The 19,031-nt window shown below is 44.2% G+C and overlaps 2 long non-coding RNA genes and 1 pseudogene across 2 annotated transcripts; all 3 read left to right on the top strand.

Moving 5' to 3' along the window:
- LOC111958204 (ELMO domain-containing protein 3-like) overlaps positions 1-1,521 on the top strand; it is a 10,752-nt pseudogene extending 9,231 nt beyond the window's left edge.
- A 466-nt stretch (positions 1,522-1,987) lies between these two features.
- On the top strand, positions 1,988-2,608 carry LOC139023544 (uncharacterized). The gene is made up of 3 exons (XR_011474677.1): positions 1,988-2,299; positions 2,333-2,421; positions 2,530-2,608. It is a non-coding gene; the product is annotated as an uncharacterized lncRNA (long non-coding RNA).
- A 61-nt stretch (positions 2,609-2,669) lies between these two features.
- On the top strand, positions 2,670-5,549 carry LOC139023543 (uncharacterized). The gene is made up of 2 exons (XR_011474675.1): positions 2,670-4,369; positions 4,524-5,549. It is a non-coding gene; the product is annotated as an uncharacterized lncRNA (long non-coding RNA).
- Positions 5,550-19,031: the final 13,482 nt, after the last annotated feature.

Below are 19,031 nucleotides of genomic sequence, written 5' to 3'. Positions count from 1 at the left end.
CATTTGCTTGACTGTCACTCACAAGAGCTTAGTCATAGTTACAGGAAATCCTCATATTTGCTTGTGTGTGTGCATTGTGTGTGTCTTTGTGTGGTTGTGTGTGTGTGTTCTTTGTGTGGTTGTGTGTGCGTGTGTGTGTTCTTTGTGTGGTTGTGTGTGTGCGTGTGTGTTCTTTGTGTGGTTGTGTGTGTGGTTGTGTGTGTCGTGTTGTGTGTTCTTTGTGTGGTTGTGTGTGTGTGTTTTGTTGTTCTTTGTGTGGTTGTGTGTGTGCGTGTGTGTGTTCTTTGTGTGTGGCGTGTGTGTGTTCTTTGTGTTGTGTGTGCGTGTGTGTGTTCTTGTGGTGTGTGTGTGTGCGTGTGTGTGTTCTTTGTGTGGTTGTGTGTGCGCGTGTGTGTGTTCTTTGTGTGGTTGTGTGTGTGCGTGTGTGTGTTCTTTGTGTGTTGTGTGTGCGTGTGTGTGTTCTTTGTGTGGTTGTGTGTGTGCGTGTGTGTGGTGCTTCAGGGAGTGTAACCGTCGTCAGCAGGTAGTGGGGTGTTGAATGAGTTCTACGTTGCCACATTCCTGCACCTCTACCAGCTGTGGAAGAGCCAGCAGAAGACCATCTCTGACTCCGGCTTCGTCCTGAAAGGTAACTCCCTTTGTTTGTACTCCAGGCTTAACCGAGTCCAGTTGTTACAATCCCTCTGGAACACAATCACATCCCCACTGTGCCTCTGCTCCCCTCCAGAAGTGGAGCTGTTTGCCAAAAAGAACCCCAAGCAGATGCCGTCGACTGGACGTCTTCTTGAGGGAGAGGAGGTACCCGGACCCCACGGCCCAGCGACCCTCACCCTGCCTGGGGGGAGAGGGGCCAGGTCTGAGGGAACCAGGGCAAGGAGATGCACTTCCACTGGAGTGTGTGAGCTACCACTGAACATGGAGGGAGAGGCCAGGCTCATCTGACACACAGAGAGTCTGTGAGTACGGATAGACTAGTCTGAGCTAGAAAGAGAGTGTGTTTGTGTCAGTTGTGTGTGTAGGGACCCCCACAGCTTTGACCCACTCCCTGCGGTCCTTCCCATTGATGCTGTAAAACTGCTGTCAGATCAGTTTGTAACAGAATACTTGTCGGTGAGGCATGGGACTGATGGATGAATAAAAGATGTCATTAATAAGAGAGAGAGAGAATGAAAGGTTAGCGTTTCAAGGACTGTGGGGTGCAGGCTTTGCTCCAGACAAGCAGTAGCGCACCTGATTCTACTAATCATCCAATCATAGTTGGTTTATTGAGGCCAAATCAGAAGCTGCCAAACCCCAGGGCCTTCTATGTGACTGCAGCCTAGTAGAGTTCTGGAAGGGTGTAGTGTCATTGACTGTCTTCTACTGTCAGCAGAACTGTGTGTGCGTGCACTAGGTATGGAGAATACGGTGTGTGTTTGCTATAGGGAGTTAGACAGTGAGGCCTGTGTTTCTGTAGTCAGGTCGATGTGTCTGGGTTCGGATGGTTCTTGTCCCAGTGCAGGTTATAGGCTTGTGTGTGTGTGTGTGGTGTGTGTGTGTGTTGTGTGTGTGTGTGTGTGGTGTGTTGTTGTGTTGGTGTGGTGGTGTGTGTGTGTGTGTGTGTGTGTGTGTGTGTGTGTGTGTCTGGGCTCGGATGGTTCCTGTCTGTCCCCAACACCGTCGCAAAGCAGGTATGGCATGATGTGTTGTGTGTTCTGAGCATCAGGATGGCTTCTCTCGATCCCAGTGCAGGTTAATAGGCGATGTTGTGTTCTGGTCGGATGGTTTCCTTCTCACTCCCAGTGCAGGTTAAATAGGCTGATGTGGGTGTCGCTGGCTGGATTTCCTCAGTCAGTCCAGGCAGTAAATAGGCTTGTGTGGCTGGGCTCGGATGGTTCCTGTCTCAGTCCCAGTGCAGTTAAATAGGCTGATGTGTGTGTGTCTGGCTCGGATGGTTCCTGCTCAGTCCAGTGCAGGTTAAATAGGCTGATTGTGTGTGTCTGGCTCGGATGGTTCCTGTCTGTCCAGTGCAGGTTAAATAGGCCCAGAGCCCCTGGTTGTTTTGGGGGATATATTTTTAATAATTGAAAACTATTTTAGTCCTTCCTAAGGATAGATGCCATAACAATACATGAAATGATACTGTATATAAAATGATATATTATATTATGGATATAGCACTTGATGATAGTGGCAGAATGAGAGGGACTTCTTCTGCTAAGAAACTCAGGAAGACTGTTCAAATGATTCCCTGTTCCCTGTATAGAGTTCTTCTGTTGACCATTCTCCTGTAGTGAATAGGGTTTCACGTAGTGAATAGGTTTACGTAGTGATAGGGTTACGTAGTGAATAGGGTTTTACGTAGTGAATAGGGTTTCACGTAGTAGAAATAGGGTTCACGTAGTGAATAGGGTTTCACGTAGTGAATAGGGTTTCACGTAAGTGAATAGGGTTCAACGTAGTGAATAGGTTCATAGTGATGGGTTCTACGTATGAATAGGGTTTTACGTAGTGAATAGGGTTCACGTAGTGAATAGGGTTTTACGTTAGTAAATAGGGTTTTACGTAGTGAATAGGGTTTTACGTAGTGAATAGGGTTTTACGTAGTGAATAGGGTTTTTACGTAGTGAATAGGTTTTTACGTAGTGATAGGGTTTCACGTAGTGAATAGGGTTTACGTAGTGATAGGGTTTAACGTAGTGAATAGGGTTTTACGTAGTGAATAGAATTTTCTACGTAGTGAATAGGGTTTTACGTAGTGAATAGGGTTTCACGTAGTGAATAGGGTTTTACGTAGTGAATAGGGTTTCACGTAGTGAATAGGGTTTTACGTAGTGAATAGGATTTCACGTAGTGAATAGGGTTTTACGTAGTGAATGGGGTTTCATTTGAGATGCACATTTAGACTGGTCAGTCAAGCCAACAGTTACTGGCTGGTTTAGTCTGACCTGTGATAGAAGTCGGCTGGGAGGTTTTCTACATGCATTCCGTTACAGAGCATCCAGCTGGAGATGATTGACCAGTGCCAGATAAATGTCAGTCGTGGGTGTTATCTAACTAAATGGATAATGCACACAAATTACACACGTGCCTAACTAAAGGTTAGTGTCCAGAGATGATCTTTTTCTAAATGATGAATTGATAGTGATGATAACAGTGAAGGATGTGTCTCTATGAAGGTGTAAAGTAAGCAATCCCAACTCTGTCAGAGATCCTACTAATAATGGTGTTTGTGTGCAGTCACAATCAGTAGCATGTTCAGGTAGCACCGGTACTGTAGCCTCCTTGTTCTTTTACCTTCCTTGTAAAGCTTGTTTCTCTTGGTCATGTGGTCTGATTTACAGTCTTTAGCGTCGGTGCTGTTACTACAGTACATTCACAACATCCCCTCTACAACAGACATGTAGTTAGTAGAGCTACTCAGTGGATTCATGTTTTGTGAGGTACTTGTAGATCTTCAGTAGCCGGTTCTTAAATATGATCTTTGTCTTCTGGGATGAAAGCAGAACAAGCAGGAGGGTCCTCTCTCTAAGAGCAGATCATCAGGTTGGATGTATCACTGGGTCAGGGGTTAAAGTGTACACATCTAGAAACATGATATAAACATCTATAGGTGTGGACATGATCAGCTACAATATGTAGCCTATCTTGTCTTATTGGGTTATTTACAAGCACATCACTATCCACATATACCCTCCATTTTCAAACAAGGAATACGTGCTGTTTTTTTTGCCAAGTGTAAGGGTTTTTGTTAGTAAGCAAAATGTGCACTCTTCTAGAATGCTGGAGGTGTGTACAGTGTGAGTGTTGCTAGGTGACTATTAGGCTTTGTCTGTGTTGTATTTTTAACCGACCTCGAAAGAACAGGGCCTCGATATCTCTGCAGCTTTAATCTCATCATAGCCCTCGTTAATCTGAAACATTTACTAAAGTAATGTCATTTAACTGAACCTGTATTTCAGATTGTGAAGATACACAAAGTTGTTTTATTTTATTTTAGCAGAAGTGCTTGTTCCAGTGTAGTGTGTGAATCAGGAAGTACAAAAGGTGATTGTTATTGTGTGATTGTTAGTAGGGTATTCTATTGAAATCATTCAGATTTATTTATAAATAAAGACATTTTTACATCAGCAGATGTCACTAAGTGCTTATACAGAAACCCAGCCTAAAACCCCAAACAGAAAGCAATGCAGATGTAGAAGCATGGTGGCTAGGAAAAACTCCCTAGAAAGGCAGGAACCTAGGAAGAAACCTAGAGAGGAACCAGGCTCTGAGTGGTGGCCAGTCCTCTCCTGGCAGTGTTGGGTAGAGAGGAACCAGGCTCTGAGGGGTGGCCAGTCCTCTCCTGGCTGTGCTGGGTAGAGAGGAGCCAGGCTCTGAGGGGTGACCAGTTCCTCTCCTGGCTGTGTTGGTAGAGAGGACCAGGCTCTGAGGGGTGCCAGTCCTCTCCTGGCTGTGCTGGGTAGAGACGAACCAGGCTCTGAGGGGTGGTCAGTCCTTCCTGGCTGTGCTGGGGTAGAGAGAACCAGGCTCGGGGTGGCCAGTTCCTCTCCTGGCTGTGCTGGGTAGAGAGAACCAGGCTCTGAGGGGTGGCCAGTCTCTCCTGGCTGTGCTGGGTAGAGAGGAACCAGGCTCTGAGGGGTGGCCAGTCTCTCCTGGCTGTGCTGGGTAGAGAGGAACCAGGCTCTGAGGGGTGCCAGTCCTCTCCTGGCTGTGCTGGGTAGAGGAAACCAGGCTCTGGAGGGGTGGCCAGTCCTCTCCTGGCTGTGCTGGGTAGAGAGGAACCAGGCTCTGAGGGGTGGCCAGTCCTCTCCTGGCTGTGCTGGGTAGAGAGGATAAGAAAAACATTGCTTACCTCAAGACTTGAGACAAATCTTATTTTTCTCTTCTTTGGATGTCTGTTGACAAGGACAATGGCTTCTCACTTCATATAACTGCGGGCCTTATCTTTTCTCTTTCCGTTGCGAGACACATACTCCCTGTGTATTCCACACCTGAAACACTAGTGAACTAATGCTGAAGCTGGTAGGCTATGTATTCTATTTGAAATGACACATGGCTTTATATCAGCCTGACTGCAGATCCACTCCATGTCGACTATGTTAATGATAAGCAAATGTTCTTGTGGCTGCGACAGTATCCACTTCCGCTGTGTATTGGTGATTGTTCCCACCTTTGACCATGTCAGTATCATACAGGAACATTGTGCTGCTACTCCAGATTTTATTTGCATTCCCAAATCAAGGTTTTGGCTTGAATTCCTTGCATATGTTTCCACCCGTTAGGTCCTATTTTGTTTTCACCGGTTAGATCTCAGTTCAGAACCAATAGAAAACGGGTCTATAGGCAGCATGCATGGTACTGAATATAACAAATCACTTCCTTAATCTCTTGTGCTTTATATGAAGGTGTTGTACTGTTTCTGTTGTCGTCATTTGTCCCTGAAAGCATTCTCTGACTGTACCTTGATTGTAGAAGCCCTATTTTATAATGAGTTATTTCAGAAATATGTGCTGATGTACAGTAATGTATTGTATGGAGAAACCTGAATAAATGCAATTTAAAACACAGCTATTTGCTTGTTATTTTTTCTCTGTGCTGTGATTTATTATTCTCGGTTTGCCTTTTTCAATGCTATTTTTAGAAACACTTAAGTGAACTGCCTAGACCAGGGTTTCTTAAGCTATGGGTTGGGACCCAAAATGGGCCTGAGCATGTGATAGGTCGATAGTGAGTTATGAGTAAACATTTATAATCACACACTATTTCTTCTTATTTTGGGTCAGTCAAGGACAGTACATTTCTCATTTGGATCTGGAGCTGAAACGGTTTAAGAACCGCTGGTCTAGACTGTTCCCCAGTTTTGTCGAGATACTACTGATTCTAGGCCTATTCACGCTTCAACAAAAAAATTGATTGTTAAGGCGTCCGCATACATAGGTTCAGTTTGCTCCAAGCAGGACTCGGCTAGGGGACGCGAACGTCTGTCCTCGCATAGACACACCCCCTAAAGCAGATTCAACTAAATTCAGACACAGCCTGATTATTTGTCTTTTCTTTTTTCTTGAGCGCATGGTCAGGGGGCCCGGAACATAAATACAAATAATTTGTAGACTGCAAATTGACCGCAAGAATCCCAAACGGTTATAATATTTGACTAAAACATAATCATTTCAAACATTGCTTACATTTGTGTATGACCACGTGTCTCTGTATTATACGTGGAAATACTTGGGAACAATTTTCTTAAATTAAAATCACTTGGAGCTGATTTCCTGGTGTTTTTACAGTCATGTCCAACAATGTAAAAAAAAAGAACAAAGATTTTTCTTTTGTATTTATATTTGCTCAGAAAACTTTGGGGGACAAATTAAACCAGTTGGGGAACCCTGCCCTAAAGCTTTAGCGGTGATGGGGTTTCTCTCATAGTTTTATAGCTTTACCACTTGAGGGCGCCCTTTGACAGTGAAATGAAGGCTTGTACAAGGGTTCAGGGTACCAGGTTCATTTCCAGTCTGTTAAATTTGAATTTATTCTTCACACGAGAACAGCGTAGTTCCTAAATTAACCCCTACCCTGCACATTTTGTACAGTGGAAAGATGAGACATTTAGCCATTGTGTGTATATTTCAACCCCACATCAGTGAATCACGCATAGCTGACCTGTCCCCTGTCTCTTTGGCCTTCACACAAAATGATCTCCTGAACTGACGGAAGTGAAATGGATTTGAACCCAACCCTGATTACTACACATATCATTGTTGTCATACTACTTTACCCTCCCCATTGTCCCTTCATGTGATGGCTTCCATGTGATGGCCTGTGGGTTATACAAAGTGTGATGAAATAAGTAAATATCTCCTCCAGTTCTGCATATTTGAGCCAGATCAACAAAAGTGTCTTTGGAGCGTTTGTGTTTCACGCTCTGGCCCTGAAGGGAGGCCGTGTTCTCTGCTTCACTTCAGATTCACAGCTCCAAACCAGCTTCTGTGTGGCTAAATATGGACACAGTGTATGAAGACCTGAGTGTTGCCAGTCCTCCACTGTTAAATCCCTAAGCACAACTCCAGTGTATTGGCTTGTTTGCCAGATATGTCACTGCAGCTCTAGTTTATTGACCTGTTGTGAGGGTGTCTTTCCTTCTGTTCAGGAATATGTGACTCAGTCATGCACATGGGTAGACCAGACAGACAGACGGAGCTGAGGCTCAAACCTCTCCTCTGCCAGAGAAGGAGAGGTAATGGAGAGGAGAGAAGCCAGGCAGGTTAGGGAGAGTGTCTGCTATGGAGCACCTTAACACCTTTGACATCAGGCCCGTTCACATCCGTTAGGCTGAAGACCATCTGTGCCACAGGTACTGCGTTTGCAACGCCAGAGTTGTGGGTTCGAAAAAAGTATGAAAATGTATACACTCATGACTGTAGGTTGCTCTGGATAAGAGTGTCTGCTAAATGACGTAAATGTTGACTGTTGTTTTCGTCATTTTTTTTCCAGGTGTACCATGTCTCGCTCTTTCGGTACAAACAGATCTGTCTGGATGTGTTTTCAAAGAAAATAAAGACAGATGCAGAGAGCGCCAACCCATTCGTCACGCTCACTTGTTTTTTCTAATAAAGAGGCTTTGCCGTCCTCTAGCCAAGCCAGAGTGGAGGACAAGAGAGGAAAGACCGATCTGAGACCCAAACAGACAACACCTGTTGCTTCTATCTACAGTAGAGCCAGACACAATGGTTTCTCATCAATATTTTTTATAGTGTTGTCTTCATATTCAAGCAATGAGAGTTGTATTTTTTTTGTTACTGTATTTGGCTTGATATGCATTCCACTGGTACTGTAACAAACGCAATTCATTTATGGGGAAAGAATTGGGCCTCCATCTGTCTGTAGTCCTGAAAGGAGACCTCGCCTCATGCAGTGGGCTATTAGGGTGGAGTAGACCGAGGCAGGCCCTATTAAAACCGTGGGCTCCCGAGTGGCGCAGCGGTCTAAGCCACTGCATCTCAGTCCCATAGGGCGGCGCACAATTGGCCCAGCATTGCCCGGGTTTGGCCGGGGTAGGCTGTCATTGTAAATAAGAATTTGTTCTTAACTGACTTGCCAAGTTAAATAAAGGTTAAAAAAATGAATAAAAATAAAAACATGTTTAACCCTAAGGCCTCGGAGAACATTAGTTTACCTTTTCAAAAGGGTAGACAAATTACACTTAACAAGCAATTGGAGGCGCTTTTGCATAGTAATAATGTTTTAAACTTCTCCCACACTCCTTGTAAACTGTGCATACAGCATAGCATACACCCTAACACTGCAGTTTTTAAGATCAAGTCAGAGGGTTGTTCCAGCAGTCATTGGCCAACCAAAGCCAGATGGGTTACTCCATAGTTCCCAAATGCTATAGTAGTATATCTTCTAAATATCACAGGTTTGCTACCTTTAGACCGAACAGGAGAACACTTTCTTTAAGCCTGATGTCTATCGCAGCCTGTTTGCAGCTGGTGATAGTAATATGATCCATGCGCCAACCTGCCCTAACAGAGTGAAGGTACTGTAGGAACCTGCAAAACGAGATCTGCTGGACTTCTAAGGCACAGGCGTTTGCACTTGCTAGAACCACAGGGTCACTGGTTCAAGTCCCACTTCAATGGGACATGTTAGGTTCTAAATGAACCTATTAAAACTCACGGACAATTAGTATAGTTTAAACCAACTCTATTCACTCATTGGGTCATACAGTTGCATAAGACAAGGAACATATTCACACAAGCTCTGGTATTTAACCCTTTCTCCCATGCTGAGCCCCTCCTACACATCTGAACAGCCAATACACCCCTGTTGCTAACCAGAAGATTAGTGGTATATGTTCTTCCTCACTTCATCTAACTTGACCTCTGCCCCAAAGTATTCACTCCTCCCCAACTCACGGCTGTCATGTTGACTCGTACCAGACTGTGTCTCTTCTCCTTCCATAGGATCCCTGATGTCTGACAATAACATATCCAGGTAGAATGTAAACATCATACATTCCCCTCTCCTTCGGGTACCATGATAAGGATATTTCATATTTTCAAGTTTAAAAGCTAGTTCCCAACACTCCTAAAACTCTGCACTATACACAGTCATCATTGTGCTTATGGGAAATCACTTTACACAGGCGACTTCCACTGTTATTATAATAGGACAGTTGGCCAACACCAACATGCTCAGACCACAGGAAATGCATCTTATAAAAACATACTGTGATAGCTTGTTTGGAATGCATTACTCTTCAGAGGTCCTGGGGCAATAAAGGCTGGGTAGGCTACTCTCACTGTCTTAGTGTCTCTCCACCTCTTTCCCTCCCCCTTTCGCCTACCCATACCCATTTTTTAAATAAATGGCAATGCAGTCTCCACCGACTGTAAATTTGAGATGATAAAAGTATTTTAAAGCATGCAAAAGTGATTTATTTTCTAGCTTCCAGACTGTAGCTGTGTATGTTAGACATCTAAGAAGGTTTAGGAGGGGTTCAGAATGTTACAAGTCTAAAGGAAGAGCGTGAGAATGAAGGCATGAAGCTGGGTTCAGTTTAAAGATCTGTTTCCATGTGTACCTAGAGAGCCTTCTGGAACACAGCATCTCTCTCTCTCATCTCTCCTCTCTCCGCTCTTCTGTCCCTCGTGCTCGTCTCCTCCTCTCGTCGTTCTCCTCTCCTGTCTACTACTCTCTCGCTCGTTCCTCATCTCTTGCTCGGGACGTGCCTCTCTCTCTCTCTCTCTCGCTCCTCTCTCTCTCTGCCTCTCTCTCTCTCTCTCTCTCTCTCTCTCTCTCTCTCTCTCTCTCTCTCTCTCTCTCTCTCTCACACCACACACTGACACATTCTCTTCTCTTTACCTCTTTTTCCTTCTCTCTCTATCTTCTCTCCTCTCTCACGCTCACTCCCTCTCCCTCTCTCTCTACCTGATGTCATTGTTTCCTGCCCCTGTAGACGCTGAGCTCAGGACTGTTTGCTGAGGTACTGTTGCAGTCAAAAGCATGACATAGAAGTTGACGTCATGGAATATACATCAACAGAACCACAGATATACAGTTGAAGTCGGAAGTTTACATACACCTTAGCCAAATACATTTATACTCAGTTTTTCACAATTCTTGACATTTAATCCTAGTACAAATTCCCTGTCTTAGGTCAGTTAGGATCACCACTTTATTTTAAGAATGTGAATGTCAGAATAATAGTAGAGAGAATGATTTATTTCAGCTTTTATTTCTTTCATCACATTCCCAGTGGGTCAGAAGTTTACATATGCTCAATTAGTATTTGGTAGCATTGCCTTTAAAATGTTTAACTTGGGTCAAATGTTTCGGGTAGCCTTCCACAAGCTTCCCACAATAAGTTGGGTGAATTTTGGCCCATTCCTCCAGACAGAGCTGGTGTAACAGAGTCAGGTTTGTAGGCCTCCTTGCTCGCACATGCTTTTTCAGTTCTGCCCACAAATTTTCTATGGGATTGAGGTCAGGGCTTTGTGATGGCCACTCCAATACTCCAATTGGAAGTTTGCTTGGGGTCATTGTCCATTTAGAAGACACATTTGCGAGCAAGCTTTAACTTCCTGACTGATGTCTTGAGATGTTGCTTCAATATATCCACATAATTGTACTGCCTCATGATGCCATCTATTTTGTGAAGTGCACCAGTCCCTCCTGCAGCAATGCACCTCCACAACATGATGCTGCCACCCCCGTGCTTCATGGATGGGATGGTGTTCTTCGGCTTGCAAGCCTCCCCCTTTTTCCTCCAAACATAACGATGGTCATTATGGCTAAATAGTTCTATTTTTGTTTTATCAGACCAGAGGACATTTCTCCAAAAAGTACGATCTTTGTCCCCATGTGCAGTTGCAAACCATAGTCTGGCTTTTTTTATGGCAGTTTTGGAGCAGTGGCTTCTTCCTTGCTGAGCGGCCTTACAGGTTATGTCGAAATAGGACTCGTTTTACTGTGGATATAGATACTTTTGTACCTGTTTCCTCCAGCATCTTCACAAGGTCCTTTGCTTTTGTTCTGTAGGGGACAGAACGGGTCTCCTTCCTGAGCGGTATGACGGCTGCATGGTCTGGGGTGTTTATACTTGCATATTATTGTCTGTACAGATGAACGTGGTACCTTCAGGCATTTGAAAATACATCCACAGGTACACCTCCAATTGACTCAAATGATGTCAATTAGCCTATCTAAAGCCATGACATAATTTTCTGGAATTTTCCTAGCTGTTTAAAGGCACAGTCAACTTAGTGTATGTAAACTTCTGACCCACTGGAATTGTGATACAGTGAATTATAAGTGAAATAATCTGTCTGTAAACAATTGTTGGAAAAATTACTTGTCATGCAAAGTAGATGTCCTAACTGACTTGCCAAAACTATAGTTTGTTAACAAGAAATGTGTGGAGTGGTTGAAAAACAAGTTTCAATGACTCCAACCTAAGTGTATGTAAACTTCCGACTTCAACTGTACATACTTTTAGAATTAGAAGTGTTACATACGTGCAGATGAAGTGACATGTTCAAGGAGCAGACCTAATGGAAGGAAGCCATTCCAACTCATATTATCCTGTGATGGACAACATGCTGAGTCAGTCAGCAATCAGCAATGATCACCATGGTAGTGACATGAGGATGAATAGGTGGATATGCTTTTCCAACTTGGCTTGGAAGGTATCGCTACTCTACAATGGCCGTCTGTGTCCCATTCTCTGATTAGGTTTAGAAAAACTTGCAAGTTGAACAAAGAAGTGTATTTCATTTGTGGTGAGTGTGTTGTGTGTGTGTGTGTGAGTGTGTTGTGAGTGTGTTGTGTGTGAGTGTGTTGTGAGTGTGTTGTGAGTGTGTTGTGTGTGTGTGTGAGTGAGTGCCTGTTTGCGGGAGTGTCGTGTGTTGTTTCAATGAGTCATGAGGACTCGCAAGTCCACGCATCTGTCAAAATCTTTCAACAGCTTGAAAACACACTAATCAGTCATCATCACACTTTCACACATCAGGGTCTGGCTGTTTTGCCCAATGTTGTCCCTTTGTCCTTGTTATACGGGTGAGTGATTGCAACTGCAATCCAGCCCACAAACTCTTTCCAGTTCAAAAATTATTCTTAGTGCAAAATAGATTTTTGAATGCCCAGTGCCCACTATCTAATTTATATTTCATCACAAACGATGGGAAGTTTACTTCATTCACTGTTTTCACAGGTTCAGCACATTATGATAATGAGTTTAATAATGGTGGAAGTTGTTTTTGGCTGACGTCCATTTTGGTCTAATCAGTATCACGCCATGCAGTCAATACTCCCACTTGGAGAGAAAATCAAGAAAACCATGACATGATGCTTTTACAGACAGTAGGACGAGAGAGAATGGGAGGGAGTGAGGGGACAGAGAGATGGAAACTACACTGAGTCAGATACAGTAATGATCCCATTTGCAAAGTTGGAAGGAATGTTTTGAGAGAAAATGGGATGCTGTGTGTACCTTGGTAGAATAAGAACAGCTAGTTTTTATGTGTTTTTTTTCAGCAATCTCAGATAATTTGATTTACATTTTTATCTATAATCTCTGCATTGGGCCCCCAGTGAAATCCTTCAGTGATGGGTAGGACATGAGAGCATAGGAAAACCACACACTCACTAGGGCCCACCCTTCCTGGGGTTTGACGTTTTGTTTCTGCTCTCTTGTGAAATTAGTAAAACTCCAATCACTGGAGTTTTACAAATAGGCTGGCTTCTCAGTTTGAGTTTAATGTAGTCTGAACCCGAAATCTGCAGCATTCTTTGGCTGGAARGTCATCCCTGGACACAGACTGAATCTCCATCAAGAGCATAGAGACAACCGCAGTTAGCAGAGCCCTCTCTGAAATCTAACTTTCCATTACATGTTTATCTATTGTCTGCCAGGTTTTCAGTATTTACAAATTGGCATATTTCTCTGCTCTTCTCTCCAGTGGCGTGCAAAGTATGGGATTATAATGATGACAGAACTACGTGAGTTTGTATTTTGGTCGCACATTGAGATTTGTGGTTGTAAATCCGATTCGCAAATGTGTAATTTGACATTTGAATACACTCAATAAGATTTGCAAGTAGAATTTATTTTCAGAATTATTACAAATCCATTTCCGAGTATAAATATTCTGCTGTGAATCAAAAATACACTTGCAGTTCTGTCACTGTTCGTAAATTAGCATATTTTGTTGTAAATTTGTGGAAAGATATTTGCTAGTGAAAATGTGTTTTGCACTGTGGGGACAGCATATTTTACTTCTGACCAATCAGTTCCCTCTGCCAAAACCACAACAGCCTAATCATTGGCTGGATTGTTCCAACAATCAAATCTCAGGAATTAGCACCCCACATGAGAAAAAGAGGATGAAGTAAATGAAACGAAAACGATCTACTTGAAAGTAATAACCTCTTTAGTCTGTGTTCAATATTTTTTGTGAAAAGGAATTGCAGTAGTTTGCCAGCCATTGCATTGACAACCGCTATTGCGTTAGCTACAGTAGCTGGCCTCTGACGTTCTTCCTAGCTTTGCTATAAACTGGCTAGCTTTATCAGGCAGCTTTAAATGTGAGGGTAAAACTAATATATTTGATGGTTAGTTAACCACCTGATTGATGGAGATAAATGCAACTAGCTAGCTAGATAGATAAATTGAAACTGCTGGGGGAAAGATAGTTAGCTAGCTAGTCAACTCCCACCATAATCAATTTTATTTATTTTTTATTTCACCTTTATTTAACCAGGTAGGCTACTTGAGAACAAGTTCTCATTTACAACTGCGACCTGGCCAAGATAAAGCAAAGCAGTTCAACACATACAACAACACAAAGTTACACATGGAATAAACAAACATACAGTCAATAATACAGTAGGATAAGGGAGCTAAGGCAATAAATAGGCCATGGTGGTGAAGTAATTACAATTAAACACTGGAATGGTAGATGTGCAGAAGATGAATGTGCAAGTAGAGATTCTGGGGTGCAAAGGAGCAAGATAAATAAATAAATACAGTATGGGGATGAAGTAGTTGGATGTGCTATTTACAGATGGGCTATGTACAGGTGCAGTGATCTGTGAGCTGCTCTGACAGCTGCTGCTTAAAGATAGTGAGGGAGATATGAGTCTCCAGCTTCAGTGATTTTTGCAGTTCGTTCCAGTCATTGGCAGCACAGAACTGTAAGGAAAGGCGGCCAAAGGAAGAATTGGCTTTGGGGGTGACCAGTGAGATATACCTGCTGGAGCGCGTGCTACAGGTGGGTGCTGCTATGGTGACCAGTGAGCTGAGATAAGGCGGGGCTTTACCTAGCAGAGACTTGTAGATGACCTGGAGCCAGTGGGTTTGGCGGTGAGTATGAAGCGAGGGCCAGCCAACGAGAGCGTACAGGTCACAGTGGTGGGTAGTATATGGGGCTTTGGTGACAAAACAGATGGCACTGTGATAGACTGCATCCAATTTGTTGAGTACAGTGTTGGAGGCTATTTTGTAAATAGCCAAAGTCGAGGATTGGTAGGATAGTCAGTTTTACCCTCGTATGTTTGGCAGCATGAGTGAAGGATGCTTTGTTGCGAAATAGGAAGCCGATTCTAGATTTAATTTTGGATTGGAGATGRTTYATGTGAGTCTGGAAGGAGAGTTTACAGTCTAACCAAACACTGAGGTATTTGTAGTTGTCCACATATTCTAAGTCAGAACCGTCCAGACTATTGATGCTGGACGGGCGGGCAGTTGCGGGCAGCGATCGGTTCAATAGCATGCATTTAGTTTTACTTGCATTTAAGAGCAGCCACGGAAGGAGAGTTGTATGGCATTGAAGCTCGTCTGGAGGTTAGTTAACACAGTGTCCAAAGWAGGGCCAGAGGTATACAGAATGGTGTCGTCTGTGTAGCGGTGGATCAGAGAATCACCAGCAGCAAGAGCGACATCATTGATTTATAGAGAGAAGAGTCGGTCCGAGAATTGAACGCTGTGGCACCCCCATAGAGACTGCCAGAGGCCCGGACAACAGGCCCTCCGATTTGACACACTGAACTCTATCAGAGAAGTAGTTGGTGAACCAGGCGAGGCAATCATTTGAGAAACCAAGGCTGTTGAGTCTGCCGATAAGAATGTGGTGATTGACAGAGTCAAAAGCCTTGGCCAGGTTGATGAATACAGCTGAACAGTAATGTCTCTTATTGATGGCGGTTATGATATCGTTTAGGACCTTGAGCGTGGCTGAGGTGCACCCATGACCAGCTCTGAAACCAGATTGCATAGTGTAGAAGGTACGGTGGGATTCGAAATGGTCGATAATCTGTTTGTTAACTTGGCTTTCGAAGACCTTAGAAAGGCAGGGTAGGATAGATATAGGTCTATAGCAGTTTGGGTCTAGAGTGTCTCCAGCTTTGAAGAGGGAGATGACCGCGGCAGCTTTCCAATCTTTGGGAATCTCAGACTATACAAAAGAGAGGTTGAACAGGCTAGTWATAGGGGTTGCAACAATTTCGGCAGATCATTTTAGAAAYAGAGGGTCCAGATTGTCTASCCCGGCTGATTTGTAGGGGTCCAGATTTTGCAGCTCTTTCAGAACATCAGCTATCTGGATTTGGGTGAAGGAGAAATGGGGAAGGCTTGGGCGAGTTGCAGGGCTGATGATCGGGGTAGGGGTAGCAAGGTGGAAAGCATGGACAGCCGTAGAAAAATGCTTATTGAAATTCTCAATTATAGTGGATTTATCGGTGGTGACAGTGTTTCCTAGCCTCAGTGAAGTGGGCAGCTGGGAGGAGGTGCTCTTATTCTCCATGGATTTTACAGTGTTCCAGAACTTTTGGGAGTTTGTGCTACAGGATGAACATTTCTGCTTGAAAAAGCTAGCCTAAGCTTTCCTAACTGCCTGTGGTATATTGGGTTCCTAACTTTCCCTGAAAAGTTGCTTATCACGGGGCTATTCGATGCTAATGCAGAACACCACAGGTGTATTGTGCTTGTCAAGGGCAGTCAGGTCTGGAGAGAACCAAGGGCTATATCTGTTCTGGTTAAAAAAAATTGAATGGGGCATGCTTTATTTAAGATGGTGAGGAAGGCATTTTTAAAGAATACCAGGTATCCTCTACTGACGGAATGAGGTCAATATCCTTCCAGGATACCCGGGCCAGGTGGATTAGAAAGGCCTGCTCGCTGAAGTGTTTTAGGGCGTTTGACAGTGATGAGGGGTGGTCGTTTGACCGCGAACCATTACGGATGCAGGCAATGAGGCAGTGATCGTGAGATCTTGGTTGAAAACAGCAGAAGTGTATTTGGAGGGCAAGTTGGTTAGGATGATATCTATGAAGGGTGCCCGTGTTTACGAATTTGGGGTTGTACATGGTGGGTTAATTGATTTTGTGTGAGATTGAGGGCATCAAGCTTAGATTGTAGGATGGCCAGGATGTTAAGCATGTCCGAGTTTAGGTCACCTAGCAGCACGAGCTCTGAAGATAGATGGGGCGGCAATCAATTCACATATGGTGTCCAGGGCACAGCTGGGGACAGAGGGTGGTCTATAGCAAGCGGCAACGGTGAGAGACTTGTTTCTGGAAAGGTGGATTTTTAAAAGTAGAATCTTGAATTGTTTGGGTACAGACCTGGATAGTAAGACAGAACTCTGCAGACTATCTCTGCAGTAGATGGCAACACCGCCCCCTTTGGCAGTTCTATCTTGTCGGAAAACGTTATAGTTAGGGATGGAKATTTCAGGGTTTTTGGTGGTCTTCCTAAGCCAGGATTCAGACACGGCTAGGGCATCCGGGTTGTCAGAGTGTGCTAAAGCAGTGAATKAAACAAACTTAGGGAGGAGGCTTCTAATGTTTACATGCATGAAACCAAGGCTTTTACGGTTACAGAAGTCAACAAATGAGAGCACCTGGGGAGTAGGAGTGGAGCTAGGCACTGCAGGGCCTGGATTAACCTCTACATCACCAGACGAACAGAGGAGGATAAGGGTACGGCTAAAGGTTAACAGAACTGGTCATCTAGTACGTTCGGAACAGAGAGTAAAAGGAGCAGGTTTCTGGGCATGATAGAATAGGTTCAAGGCATAATGTACAAACAAAGGTATGGTAGGATGTGAGTACATTGGAGGTAAACCTAGGCATTGAGTAATGATGAGATATTGTCTCTAGAGACGTTTAAACCAGGTGATGTCACTGCATATGTGGGAGGTGGAACTAAATGGTTGGTTAAGGCATTTTGAGCAGGGCTAGAGGCTCTACAGTGAAATAAGACAATAATCATTAACCAGGACAGTAATGGACAATGCATATTTATATTAGGGAGAGGCATGCGTAGCCGAGTGATCATAGGGGTCTAGTGAGTGTTTGGGCTGGCTGGAGACACGTCGATTCAGACAGCTAGCGGGTTGGGGTTAGCAAGCTAGCGGAAGGGCCTTAGAAGGACGTCGCGACGGAGGAAAGTCTGTTTTATTCTCCGCGTTCGGTGACGTCGATAGACCAGTCGTGATGGATTAGTAGGGTTCCGAGTAGTAGAGGGGTCCAAGTCCAATTGGCAAAATGGGTATAGTGGCCCAAAAAATTGGCCAATGGATCTATTCAGCTAACAGTCCAATATGCTCTAGACAGCTAGCGGGCCGTGGCTAGCAGCTAGCGGGCCGTAGCTAGTGGGGTTCCGTGCCCCGTACCGGCAGTAGAAGGGGTCCGGGTATTGTAGCCCAGGAGTGGCTGATGGGCCTCTTCAGCTAGCCGGGAGAATGGGCCTAGCATGGGCTAGCTCCAGGCTAATTGTAAGTCGCTCTGGTTAAGAGCGTCTGCTAAATGACTTAAATGTAAAAATGTAAATGTGCTTGCTTCAGGACAGACGTTAGCCAGGAGTAGTCACTCAAGTTGCAGCTAGCCAGCTGCGATGATCCGGTGAAAAGGTTCCGAGCTTGCGGTAGGAATCCGGGGATTTGGAGAGAAAATAGGTCCGGTATTCTCTGGTTTGAGTCGCGTTGTACAAACTGGCGAGAGCTTTCCGAGCCAAAGGTTAGCTGATGACCGCTAGCAGTGGTTAGCTGTCTAGTAGCTAGTGAGCTGGCTAGCTTCTGTTGGGGGATTCCGGTTCCGAGGTAAATAAAAAATACTTTAGAAAAAACAGATCCACACCACATTGGGTGAGGTGGGTTGCAGGAAAGTATTTTGAAGTTGAGGTTTAAAAAAATACACTGCTCAAAAAAATAAAGGGAATACTAAAATAACACATCCTAGATCTGAATGAATGAACTATTCTTATTAAATACTTTTTTCTTTACATAGTTGAATGTGCTGACTACAAACTTGATGGCTATTTAGGGCTAGGTCTGAATCTCACGTGGTGAAAGGCGCGGTGAGCGTAGCGCAAGGGACTTCCACCTCGACTACTCTTTACTGTTCATTGCTCTCTTGGTTCCGGTCCTGCCCCTTTTCTACACTTAACTAGGGACTGCTCATTTGTACCCTAAGAAACCACACACGGTTAACCAGTGGTGTTCTATATCTCATGCCCTTCTCTGGTTGTCCATCTACGCTTCGCCATTGCAAGATTACCGTTGCCATCTCACATACTCTGGATTTTTTGTCAAGCTCTCGACCGACTGGTCTGGATGTAGCGTGGTTATGTCGAGCCTGTTGCTGTGGGTCTGTAGACTCTCGTCTCCATCCGCTACAAGACCGTACGTACACTAATTCCATTCATAGGTAGAAGTGAAAGCACCGCCAGCATTCAAAAGTGACCAACCTATACATCAAGGCGCTCCAGAGACGAAGGCTAGAACTAATAGCAGAAAGTTTGTGTTTTACACTTGTGGTCTACACACCCACCAGCCTACATGGCAGAATCCGTACCCCACTCCTTTATATTGGTAGGGCTAATGATTCCTTTGCTAGATTTGCCCTACCTATATTCAATTCGTCTACTGTTGTTCTGACCTGTGCCAATCCCTTATTTCCATATTTGGAGGTACAACACAACATGGTCATTCGTGAATATCGTATTTGTTTAATCTTTTCCCAGCCTTTCGTTTGCTTTCCCCCTCCTAAGC

This window comes from Salvelinus sp. IW2-2015, linkage group LG33 (genome assembly GCF_002910315.2).
Source record: "Salvelinus sp. IW2-2015 linkage group LG33, ASM291031v2, whole genome shotgun sequence".
NCBI lineage: Eukaryota > Metazoa > Chordata > Actinopteri > Salmoniformes > Salmonidae > Salvelinus > Salvelinus sp. IW2-2015.
This window is presented reverse-complemented; position numbering and strand designations above follow the sequence as displayed.